General features: G+C 35.1%; 1 non-coding gene across 1 annotated transcript; it reads left to right on the forward strand.

Moving 5' to 3' along the window:
* Positions 1–3,717: 3,717 nt before the first annotated feature.
* LOC128287726 (small nucleolar RNA R71) lies at positions 3,718–3,824 on the forward strand. Its single transcript, XR_008278426.1, has one exon. It is a non-coding gene; the product is annotated as a small nucleolar RNA R71 (small nucleolar RNA).
* The last annotated feature ends 9,823 nt before the right edge of the window (positions 3,825–13,647 follow it).

Here is a 13,647-nt window from a genome sequence, read left to right on the forward strand (position 1 = left end):
CTAATACACATATATACACTAGTAATCAAATACTAACATTTGCACTCCACCTTACTACCAATTTTCATCTACTTCCTACCATGGCCGAATGCATCAAGACACCATACCATTTCAATTTTGGTCATGGGTTAAACAAAGAACTTAATGTCTAACTCAAAAATGCTAAAAAGAAAATCCAAGAGTCATCAATCACCATCACATGTATCATTACAAAGCTTCACACTTAGCATGAAAATGACATCAACACAAGTCCACCTTAGCCGAAACTTAACTCATCTTCATGCCTCATCACCACAACATCAAACACCAACCAAGAAGACAACCCCCATGGCCGAGTATCATCTCCCTCACATAGCAAAGATTTAAACCATGGGCTAGGTAGAACTCAAGCTAACAACTAAAAATATACATGAATCTCATGGAGCAACATCAAACATACCTTAGCCTAGTTACATGCATGGCCGAACTTCTTCAACCTTTCTTCTTCTATTCTCCTTAGAATTTTCGGCCAAAGATGTTAACGGATGAACACATTTTTTTTTTCTTTTCTTTGTTGTCATCACCCTTCATCCCCTTATTTTATTACTAACTCTTTTATTTTATTCTTTCCAACATGAAACATTAACACACCATGCTTAAAATATGCTATGACCCATAGCATGGCCGGCCACTAGCTCAAATTTTGGGCAATTTGACATGCAAACCCATCATTTCTATAGCATGCATTAATAGGCCACTTTACATTTTCCTATCACATTTCTAAATTCTCTCACATAAGTCCTATTTACTAAAATTCACCTACAATTAACAAAATTCAAATATGAAATTTTCACACATGCATATATACATATAATAAGCATCAAATATGATAGTTAATTATTTTTATGACTCCGTTTTGTGGTCCCGAAACCACTTCCCGACTAGGGTCACATTAGGGCTGTCACAAATTTAGTTAAAGGCTTGGCTATTTTAGAAAAATCCTTAATGAATCTTCTACAAAAACCGGCATGTCCTAAAAAGCTTCTAATAGTCTTAACTGAACTAGGAGGTGGTAATTTTTCGATTGTTTCTACTTTAGATTTATCCACCTCAATCCCTTTATTAGAATTTTTATGCCCTAGTACAATACCTTCTTGAACCATGAAGTGGCATTTCTCCCAGTTCAACACAAGGTTTGTTTCTTCACATCTTATTAAAACTCATTTTAAATTTTTAAGGCAGAGATGGAAAGAGTTACCGAATATCGAAAAATCATCCATGAAGACTTCCATGATATCTTCCACGAGTTCGTTGAATATAGCTATCATACAGCGCTGAAAAGTAGCTAGGGCATTACATAATCCAAAAGGCATTCTACAATAAGTGAACGTACCATATGGGCATGTGAATGTCGTCTTTTCTTGATCTTCAGGAGCTATTGGGATTTGGAAGTAACCAAAGAGTCCGTCTAGGAAGCAGTAATACATATGTCCGGATATTCTTTCTAACATTTGGTCAATGAATGGCAAAGGAAAGTGATCTTTTCTTATGGCGTCATTTAGTTTCCTGTAGTCTGTGCAAACTCTCCATCCTGTAACCGTTCTTGTTGGGATTAGCTCATTCTTCCCGTTGGTCACAACCGTCATGCCTCATTTCTTGGGGACAACCTGCACTAGACTTACCCAAGAACTGTCAGAAATAGGATAAATAATTCCAGCATCTAGAAGTTTAATTACCTCGGCTTTTACAACTTCCTTCATGTTGGGGTTCACATGTCTTTGAGCTTGTACACATGGTTTGTATTCATCTTCCATTAAAATTTTGTGGGTACAAAAAGAAGGATTGATTCCTTTAATGTCAGAAATTTTCCATGCTATGGCCTTCTTATGTTCTTTTAATACTTGGATTAATTCCTCTTTCTACTTGGGTTGCAAATTAGAAGCAATAATAACTGGTAATGTAGAATTATTTCCAAGGAATGCATATTCTAAATGGTTTGGTAATTGTTTAAGTTCCAATTTGGGAGGCTCCTCAATCGAGGGTTTTTGCTTAAGTTCATTGTTGATCTTAATACCCTCGTATTCTACTTGTCTTAAAGGATGGTTATTAGGTTCCTCACCTATCTCCTCATCTTGAGCTGGACACGATTCTGTCGTCTCCTCTTGTATAATTTCCTGAAAAGAGTCTTGAGTAATATGATCAATAGAGTCAATGAAATAGCATGAATCATCTTGTTCCCTAGAGAATCTCATAGCATCATAAATTTTAAAGATAATTTCCTCGTCACCTACTCTAAGTACCAATTTACCGTCACCCATGTCAATCATGGCTCTAGCAGTGGCTAGGAATGGGCGCCCTAAAATTAAGGGTGCTTCCACATCTTCATCCATGTCAAGCACAAAAAAATCAACAGGGAATATAAATTTATCTACTTTTATGAGTACGTCTTCTATAATACCCCTAGGATATTTAACAGATCTATCGGCTAATTGAATACTCATCCTAGTGGGTTTAGGTTCCCCAAGACCAAGCTTTTTGAACATTTTATAGGGCATCAAATTAATACTAGCGTAGCTAGTGGTTTTTCAATATTCAGATTACCAATTAAGCAAGGGATAGTAAAACTTCCTGGATCTTTTAGTTTGGTTGGGAGCTTATTTTGGAGTATGGCGGAGCATTCCTCGTTGAGTTCTACTGTAGATAAGTCTTCAAACTTCCTTTTATTTGTTAAAAGCTCCTTTAAAAATTTTGCGTATATCGGCATCTGCGAGATAGCTTCAACAAAAGGTAAGTTGATATGTAATTTCTTAAAAAGTTCAAGAAACTTACCAAATTGTGCATCAATGCGATCTCTTTTTAATTTTGCTGGATATGGAACTGTTGGTGAATATTCCTCCGGTACTATTTTGTCACTATTTTTGGGTTTTTCTTCCCTTCTTTCGCTTTCCACGGCTTCTTGTCCTAACTTTTTTTTAGATTCCACTAACACTTTCCCACTCCTTAGTGTAACTGATTTGACATGCTCTCCGGATTTGGTATTACTAAATAAATTTTTGGTGGTCTTTCTGAGTTTAGCTTAGACAGCTGGCTTACCTGGGTTTCGAATCCTTGGATCAATGCTTGTTGATTCTTAAGTGATGTCTCGGTATTTTGGAAACGGGTTTCTGACACCGAGATGAATTTAGAAAGCATCTCTTCATGGTTTGGTTTTTTCTCCTGTTGATAAGGTGGCTGTTGAAAACCCTGAGGATTTTGTGGCTTTGGATTTCCTTGACCTCCCCAAGAAAAATTTGGGTGGTTCCTCCAATCTACATTATAAGTATTACTGTATGGGTTATTTTGAGATCTAAAGTTATTATTACCCATATAGTTGACTTGTTCCTCTTCGGTTGTGGATTGAAGGATTGATATCCTGTATGCACACCTCCTTCGCTTGAGTCACACCTCATTACTGGATGTACCTGCGTAGAACTAAGAAAACTATCAATCTTTTTATTGAGAAGTTCTACCTAATTTGAGATCATGGTGACTGAATCGATGTTATAGACGCCGACTGTTTTCATTGGCTTTGTCCTCATAACTTGCCATTGATAGTTGTTCAGTGACATCTCCTCTATGAATTCATAGGCATCTTCTGGTGTTTTATTGTTGATGGTTCCGCCAGCAGCTGCATCAATCATTTGTCTTGTCGAGGGATTCACACCATTGTAGAACGTTTGAACTTGCAGCCAAAGCAGAAACCCATGGTGAGGGCACCTTCTCAGTAAGTTCTTGTATCTCTTCCATGCATCGTAAAGTGTTTCTAAACCCATCTGCACAAAACAAGAGATATCATTACACAATTTAGCCATTTTAGCTGGCGGAAAATATTTCAGTAAAAACTTCTCAGTCATTTGTTTCAAAGTAGTGATAGACCCTCGTGGTAATGAGTTCAACCACTGTTTAGCTTAGTTTCTCAGTGAAAAGGGAAATAACCGAAGATGAATGGAATCATCAGAAACACTATTGATTTTGAATGTATAGCAAAATTTAAGAAAATTTGCCAAGTGCATGTTGGGATCCTCATCCTGCAAACCATCAAACTGAAAAAATTGCTGTATCATCTGAATTGTGTTAGGTTTTAGTTCGAAATTATTCGTAGCAACAGTAGGTTTCACCCTAATCAGGCAAAATCTTGTCACCCTATTTCTAGGCACGCAATCAACTCCGCTTAATTATGGCAAATGTACTCTTAGACAGGGTCTATTCCTCCTCTGAATGAGAGCATGTCTTGAATCAGTATCCTGGGATATCAAAACAAGAATTAAGAACACATAATTAAGAACAAGTTAAATATTTATCATACGATTCAGAAAATAACAACAAGATTCGTTTTAGGTTTCATTCCCCTTAGGTATTTAGGGGATTTAGTTCATAACTAAATAAGAAAACATCTCGAAAGAATAAAGAATGCAAAACATAAAGAAAACCCAAAACTCCTGATGGGGAATTGAGGAGAGATCTTCAGTCTTGATGATGAATCTGGCTTCTGAGATGGATCAATCGGCTTCCTTAGGGTAATTCCTTACCCCTCTTCTCCGTTCCCCTTTTCTCCTCCTCTAGTGAGTATTTATAGGCTTTGGAATGCCCAGTAACCCTCGAAATTGGACTTAACTTAGGCTCAGCAGGGACACACCTGTGTGACACGGCCGTGTGACGTGATTGCCAGGCTGTGTTCGATCTGTTAAATTGCACATGGCTGTGTGGGACAATGGCCAGGCCGTGCGTATTGTGAAAGCCTTGGTCGACACCCTCGATAGACATAGGCGTGTGAGTTGCCCGTGTGGCAAGGCTTAGGCAGTGTCATCTTCTCGATTTGGTTCGTTTTGTCCCTTTTTGGCTTGTTTTTGAATCCTTTTGACTCTTGGTGCTCTCCTGAGTACAAAACATGAAATTAAAACATTAGGAGCATCAAATTCACCAATTCTAATGAGAAATCATCTATAAAATGCATTAAATATGGGGTAAAAATATGTATAATTTACGTTTTATCAGTAGCCACAATCTATAAGCAATCGGCCGAACTCACTTGATGATTTCATATGGTCTGATGAACCTCAGACTCAACTTGCCCTTTTTACCAAATTGGAACAGTTTCTTCCATGGATAAACAAATTGAAACTTTCATAAACTTTCAAATACGATATCTTTTCGTTTTAAATTCACATAAGATTTCTGACGATCAGAGGTAGCTTTCAGACTATCTCGGATTACTTTCACTTTCTGTTATGTTTCTTTTATCAGATCAATACCGTAAACATATTCTCACTAAGCTCAGACCAGTATAACAGAGTTCTACACTTCCTACAGTATAACGCTTCATACGGTGCCATTTTAATGCTCGACTGAAAACTGTTATTATAATCGAATTCAATCAAAGATAGATATTGTTCCCACGTACCTTCAAACTCAAGAATACAACATCTTAACGTGTCCTCGAGTATCTGAATAATCTACTCGGATTGACCATCCGTCTGCGGGTGAAAAGCTATACTAAAGTACAATTTTGTGCCCAAAGCCTCTTGCAATTTCTTCTAGAAACTTAAAGTGAATCGCGGATCTCTATCTGACACTAACAACAATGGCACACCATGCAATCTCATGATATTAGAAATATATAACTCAGCTAATTTATCGAGTGAGTAATCAGATCGAATCGGAATAAAATGAGCTGATTTCATTAAACGATCAACTACAACCCAAATTGCGTCTTTCTTTCTCACAGACAGGGGTAAACCCGAAACAAAATCCATGGTTACTCGATCCCACTTCCACTCAGGAATCATAATTGGTTGTAACAAACCAGATGGCACCTGATGCTCAGCTTTAACTTGCTGACAGAATAAATATCTCAAAACAAAATAAAAAATATCTCTTTTCATTCTCAGCCACCAGTATAGTTATTTCAAATCGTTATACATTTTCGTACTTCCTGAATGTACAGAAAATCTACTAATGTGAGCTTCACTCAAAATAGTCCGAATTAACTCTAAATTTCTCGGAACACAAAGTCTATTTCTGAATCTTAAACAATCATCAACATCAACTCGGAGTTCAGAATCACATTGAGCTCGTTTTGCTATTAATTCATTATCAAACTTCTGAGCCTCGCAGATCTTTTGCATAAACAAGGGTTTTGCTTTCAGTTGGTACAAACAAAAATATCATCAGACATAACTAATTGAGCATTCATTGCACGCAAAGTAATTAACAATTTTTGACTCAAAGCATCAATAATAACATTTGCTTTTCCCAGGTGATAATCAATAACAAGTTCATAATCTTTTCAGAACTCTAACCATCTCCTCTGTCGCAGATTCAGATCTTTTTGCGTCATTAAATACTTCAAACTTTTATGATTAGAAAACACGTGACATTTCTCACCAAACAGAAAGTGATGCCAAATCTTCAAGGCAAACACAATAGTAGCTAACTCGAGATCATGAGTCGGATAGTTCTTTTCATACGGCTTCAACTGTCTCGAAGCATAAGCAATAACTGTTCCTTCTTGCATTAGAACAAAACCGAGTCCGTTCAACAAAGCATCACTGTAAACAATGAATTCATTACCTGATTTAGGTTGCACAAGTACGAGAGCTTTAGTTAACAGAGCTTTTAATCGATCAAAACTGTATTGACATTTCTCAGACCATTCAAATTTCACAACTTTCTGAAGCACCTTTGTCAACGGATTTGATATCACAGAGAAATCTTTTACAAATCGTCTGTAGTAACTGGAAAGTCCCAAAAAACTGCAGACTTCAGAAACATTTCTTAAAGGCTTCCAATCCAGAATAGCAGAAATTTTGCTGGGATCAACTCGGATACCGGAGGCTGATACAATATGACCCAAGAAACCAAATTCTCATAACCAGAATTCACATTTACTGAACTTTGCATATAACTGTTTATCTCACAGAATTTGTAGCACTATTCTCAAATGCTCGGCATGCTCAGATTCATCACGTGAATAAATCAATATATCATCAATGAATACTACAACAAATTGATCTAAATACGGTCTAAAAATTCTATTGATCAAATCCATAAAGACAACAGGTGCGTTAGTCAATCCGAAAGGCATAACTAAGAATTCATAGTGCTCGTACCTCGTTCTGAAAGCAATTTTCAGAATGTCAGAGTCCTTTACTCGCAACTGATAGTAACCCAATCTCAGATCTATCTTAGAAAACACAGTAGCACCTTTCAACTGATCGAATAAGTCATCAATTCTGGGCAAAGGATATTTGTTCTTTATAGTCACTTTGTTAAGCTAACGGTAATCAATACACATTCTTAATGTGCCATCTTTCTTTTTTACAAATAGAACAGGAGCACCCCATGGTGAAAAGCTCGGTCTAGAAAATCCTCGATCGGTCAATTCTTGCAATTGAGATTTTAATTCCTTTAACTCGGTCGGATCCATTCTATACCGAGCTATCGAAATCGGAGTAGTGTTAGGCACTATTTCAATGCTAAACTCAACTTCTTGAATCGGAGGCAAACTAGGTAGTTCTTCAGGAAACACATCAGAAAATTCACAGACAACATGCATAGATTCAACTTTCTTATCATTCACTTTCGAGTCTAACACATAAGCTAAGTAGGCTTCACAGCCTTTCTTCACATATTTCCGTGCTTTCATTGCAGATGACACAACTAAGAGTCCATTCAGATCACTAGACTTAATTCGAATTATCTCATCATTCTTACACCTTAAATCAATGACTTTTCGTTTGCAATTCACAATAGCATCGTGCAAAGTTAACCAGTCCATTCCCAGAATTATATCAAATTCGTCGAAAGGCAAAAGCATCAGATCAGCAGGAAAACAGATATCTCGAATCAATAACGGACAATTCTTACAGACTTCATCAACCAAAACACTTTTGCTAAGGGTTTCGATACTCTAATTACAAATTCAGTAAACTCTACATGTGACAGCCCTAATTTTTACCCTAGTCGAAATGTGGTTTCAGGACCACAAAATCGAGTCATAAAATTTATTAAATTAATTTTTATATCTTCTATGTGTGATAGTGCATGTGTGAAAATTTTGATATTTTAATTTAGTCATATGAATGGGAATTTCACTTGAAAGGACTTAGTTGAGAAACTTAGAAAATATGTTAGGTAAATGTGTGAAGACCAAATAAATTTCAAAGTATGGAAGTTTGGGTTTGCATGGCAAAATGCCCTAATTGCATTAAGTGGCCGGCCAAGCAATAATGTTCCTCCACTAATTTTAATTTAATCATAATATTATATTGATAAATGATTATAATATCATAAATAATATGAATAAATGAATATTATGATGAATAAAAGAAGAAATTAAAAATAAGTGTCCATCTTCTTCTTCTTGCAAAAACCGAAACCAAGGGAAAGAAAAAGAGAAAGTTCACTAAAGTAATTCGGCACCCTCTTTTGCTAGTTGGAGTTGGAGCTCAAGATCAAAGGGAGCCAAGTTCGGCCAAAGGAAAAGCGAAAGCGGTTGAGTAGCTGATCGGAGTTATTCATCCAACTAAAAGGTAAGTTCCTAAGTAATTTAGGTTACGATTAAAAATACACATAAATGACACAAAATAGGTTGGATAAGAAACCATGGTATGTATGTATGAGTTTTTGAAAATCGAATGTGAGATTTATTGACCTATCTATGATATTGTGGTAGCTATAGGTAAGAAATTTTAGCACTATGTGTGCAAGGTTATGCGGCACTATATGTGCAAAAAATAAGTGGCACTATGTGTGCGAGACTACATGGCACTATGTGTGCGAGGAAACGTGGCACTATGTGTGTGAATAAGTAAGAGCACTATGTGTGCGGACTTTTAAATCGAGCACTACGTGTGCGACATCGATTGTGGAGAATTACTTGTGCAAATGGAAATTATTAAAACATTAAATTGGGAGAAATGAAATGTGCATGGATACTAGACATGGGATTTGATTTTAATCTGTATATTAATAGAAAATGCTTGGGAAGAGAGAAAGAAGAGAAAGGTAATCGGTTAAATTAGTATATAATTGAATAAAGATATAAATTAGTGATAAATAAATCTAAATGGATTGGAGATTTGATTAATAGATGGAGTGGCTTGATTTGTGTTTTATTTAAATAATTGAACATTGTTTGTCATTTATATATGTATATACGCCAATGAATTGTATATGAAATTTACCATAGTATATTCAATTTGTGATTAAATGGTGTATGAGTACATAGTGAATTCGGGTAAGTGTGTACAAAATTCATAATGCACACATGTGACATAAGATTTCCTTGTGATGTCATGTTTGAATTCGACTAATATTGGATTAAAGCTTTATTTTTTTTTTGTTAAGATAATTGGATCATTACATTCTTGAAATTTCTTAGGACTTATTGAGCTAATAACTCACTTGGTGTGTTATTGGTTTTGTATAGATCATCTTGCTGAGGAAAGCTTGGAAACCGTTACGAAGTCATCGCATCTTTTGACCACCTTTTTGGTATCTTTGTTTAAAACTCTAGTAGACATTATGGCATGTATAGAATGATATTTTGGGAGGTTGTTATTTTGATAGTATTGTATATAAAGCCATGCGAATATGACTAAAGTTCTATGTATGGATTTGATAATGGTTTAGATATAAATCTTGAACTGAAATCAACTTGACTTATAAGTTCATATTGTGATATGAGTGTAATTATGTTATGCTTAAACTAACATGTTAAGCATTTGAGATACATATTATGTATGTGTATTTGGTCAAGACGAGAAAAATCACCAAATGGATAGAAAAGTTTCAGTTGTATGATGTTATACATTAAGCTCAAGTCCTTACACTTTTACCCTTTTTGTATGTACATACTATAAAAGTTACTCATGGAAACATGCTATTATTGTTATAATTATTTAATTACATTGGACACGGGTATTAAGGTGTTACACTACAGGTAAAGTCTTACTGTGCACTAAATTCATATAGATATAAGAATGCATTGATCCAGGATCTATCAGTGCAATCACAGAAGTATCATAAAGAGTAAAAGTACCAGTAATCACGTCGGGAGATGAAGCTTCCTCACGAGCTCGGATAACATAGGCTCTAGCAGGTGCTCTGGCCTCAGATATAACAGCAGTATCCCTAGTAGCTCTTTGACCAACACTTGTATTTCCCGTATTTCTAGAAGGTCTACCTCTAACTAAAGTGTTGGTCAGTCTTGGATTCTGTACTTTCCCTTGCTCAGTAGGTTCAGAAAAATCTCTTACAAAATGGTCCAGAGATCTACATCAGAAACAGGCTTGGTCATTCAATCTACAATTTCCCGGATGTCTTTTACCATAGTGTTTACATTCAGGTTTCTCAAATCGAACATTCCCAACACTTGCAACAGAAGTAGCATGAGCTCTGAAATTCAAATGCGATCTAGCTCGATCTCGATTCGAATGTCCTACATCAGCATTTGAACGGCTATGATCATCTCAAAATTTCTTTGACACAGACTAAAAATGATCTACTCGAAGATCTCCTTCTAACATCTTTAGCTTCAGAATCAACTTTTCTTTTCTCTTTACTTAACTCTTCAACTTTACAAGCTCGCTCAACGAGCACTACCATTTCTTTAATATCTAAAATGCCAACTAACAGACGGATATCTTCATTTATTCCATCTTCAAACCTTTTGCACATTAATGCTTCATTTGATAAACATTCCCGAGCATACTGACTCAATATCTCAAATTCACGTTCGTATTCAGTAACAGACATACGGCCTTGTTTAAGCTCGAGAAACTCTTTGCGTTTCTGATCAATGCATCTTTGACTAATGTATTTCTTCAAAAATTCAGCTTGGAAGAAATCCCAAGTAACCCGTTCACTCGGAACCACATATATTAAAGTTTTCCACCAATATTAAAGTTTTCCATCAAAAAAATAGGCTATTTACTAAGCCATTTTGTCACCCCAAATTGGCACTCACCTACATCAAACCAAATTCACAATTTATAACATTTATAAACAACCAAAATAACCACAACCGAGAATAAAATATATACCATTTCAATGCCAACATCTATCATGCTTATAATACCATATTTTTGCCTATTCAAATTATACCAATTCGCATTTCCAAAGCATTCATATATACCATTTAAACTAAGCATTTCTTAGCCTAAAACCACATGCACAGCCCTTCTCAATTCATCAACCATTAGCTACCTTGAAGGTTGCATTCAGCAATCCATTCTCAAGCAATCATGAATCACATCACTAAGAGACATTAATACATATATACATACACCACATAATTGCCAAAATAAGACAACTTACATGGCTAACACAAACCAAAAACTAAATATTCACAAGCCAACACAAATGGCCAAAATCATGCTACATAGACTAAAATGACTCAAAATCCCTATACATGCCATATACTTAAAATACCAAAGTTCATAGGTACCAAATCATAGGAGGATAGTGTGAAGCGATCTCCGACAATCCCTGAATCTGAGTTAGCTTGATAACACTATAAAACACAGGAAAATAAACAAAGCAAGTTATAAAGCTTAGTATGTTTGTATAAAATAAACTCATTTCAATCTCAAGATTACAATTCAACAATTTGAATATATATATATCAACATTTAGCATATATTAGCTAACAAACCTTGCATATACACAATTATGATATTAATCACATTCTTCACTGTTTCTTTGAACCAAAGCTTATACATGTCATGTACGTACCTGTACCATCTCATATTATTCTCATGCTCAATCAAATCTTTCGTTTACCCATTGAACCATTCGAAATATAAGTCGGATACTCAAGAGTCTCACACACTAAGTACCTATACCATGGCCCAAAGCCAAATCAAGGTAACTTATATTTAAAATACTGATATCATGGCCCGAACCCAAATCAACTGATATTCATGGCCAGAAGCCAAATCGGTATAACCCGCACCCGAAGTGCTAATATCATGGCTCGAAGCCAACTCAATGTATCCCATAATGACATGTCACTAGTATCCTAAACTATTCCTAAGGTTCAACTAGAATTTCGATTGTTGAATCGTTGTCGAATCACTATCGATCATATCTATAGTCTCGTATTCACAATTTATGCAATATCAAAGCATATGAAATACATTTGTATTAAAACTTACAATATACGAACTTACCTCGGGTTCAGAAATGATGAAATAGACCGATTAATCTGAAACTTTGTTTTTCCCTTGATCTAATTCTAAATTTCACTTTTCTTGATCTATACAATATCAAATTCAACTCATTTAATTATTCCTCTATTCAATTTAGTCCAAAACACAGTTTAAAGCATATTTACACCTTTGCCCCTAATATTCCACAATTTTCAGTATTTAGTCCTTATTTCATAAAATCAGAAATTAATGAAATTAAATATTAACCCATGCTAGCCGAATTACTATTTTACCCCTAGCAGCCCATATTTTTCATAAGTTTCAACATTTCTCAATTTAATCCTTATTTTGCATTTTTCTCAAAAAATCACTTAACAAAACTTGTATATCTATCAACAAGCATTCGTAATCTATCAAGAAACTTCAAAGTACATGCTTATTCATCAATGGCAACACTCAAAATCTTTAACAGTTTTGCAAATTAGTCCCTGGGCTAGCTAGACCTAGTTGCAATGATTTCAAAAACATAGAAATCATTAAAACCTGAACAAAAATGGACTTACATGCTCAAGAAAACAAGGCTAAATGTATCAAGCTATTTCCATGGCATTTCTTCTTCTAATTTTTGGCTATATGATGAAGATGACACCAAAATATAATTTTGGTTTTATTTAGTATAACATTATTAATTAATTACAAATTTAACCATAATTATAAAACATTATAATCACTTAATGCATGCTCATAATAGTCCACTCACAATTAAAATGGTGTAATTACTACTTAAGAACCTTAACTTTAAAGTTTTATAGATATTAGACACCTTTTGCAACACAAGTTTTACACTTTACGCGGTTTAGTCTTTTTTATCAAATTGACTAATCAAACGATAAAATTTCTTAACAAAATTTTCACATAAACATATTATCAGCTGTAGACATTAAAATAATAATAAAATAAATATTTTGACTTCAGATTTGTGGTCCTAAAACCACTGTTCAATTTTGACTCAAAAAGGGTTGTTACAACTCTCCCCCTTAGGGACTTTCGTCCCCGAAAACCTTACCAGTGAATAGGTTAGGGTATTGTTTTCTCATAGCTTCCTCGGGTCCCCACGTAGCCTCTTCAACCCCGTGACGATGACACAAATCTTTCACCAAAGCTATGCGTTTATTTCTCAATTCTTTAATCTCTCGAGCTAGAATTCTGATCGGTTCTTCGTTGTACATCATATCAGGTTAAATTTCAATTTCTGTTGAAGAAATTACATGTGAAGGATCAAATCTATACTGGCACAACATTGACAAATGAAACACGTTATGAATCTTTTCTAATTCTAATGATAAAGCTAACTATATGCCATTGGCTTTGTTCATTCAGTGATCTCATACTGCCCGATGAAACGCAGATTCAACTTGTCTTTGCAACCAAAATGAAGTATTTTCTTCCACGAAGATACATTCAAAAATACTTTATC

The sequence above is a fragment of the Gossypium arboreum genome, chromosome 13 (genome assembly GCF_025698485.1).
Source record: "Gossypium arboreum isolate Shixiya-1 chromosome 13, ASM2569848v2, whole genome shotgun sequence".
Classification (NCBI taxonomy): domain Eukaryota; kingdom Viridiplantae; phylum Streptophyta; class Magnoliopsida; order Malvales; family Malvaceae; genus Gossypium; species Gossypium arboreum.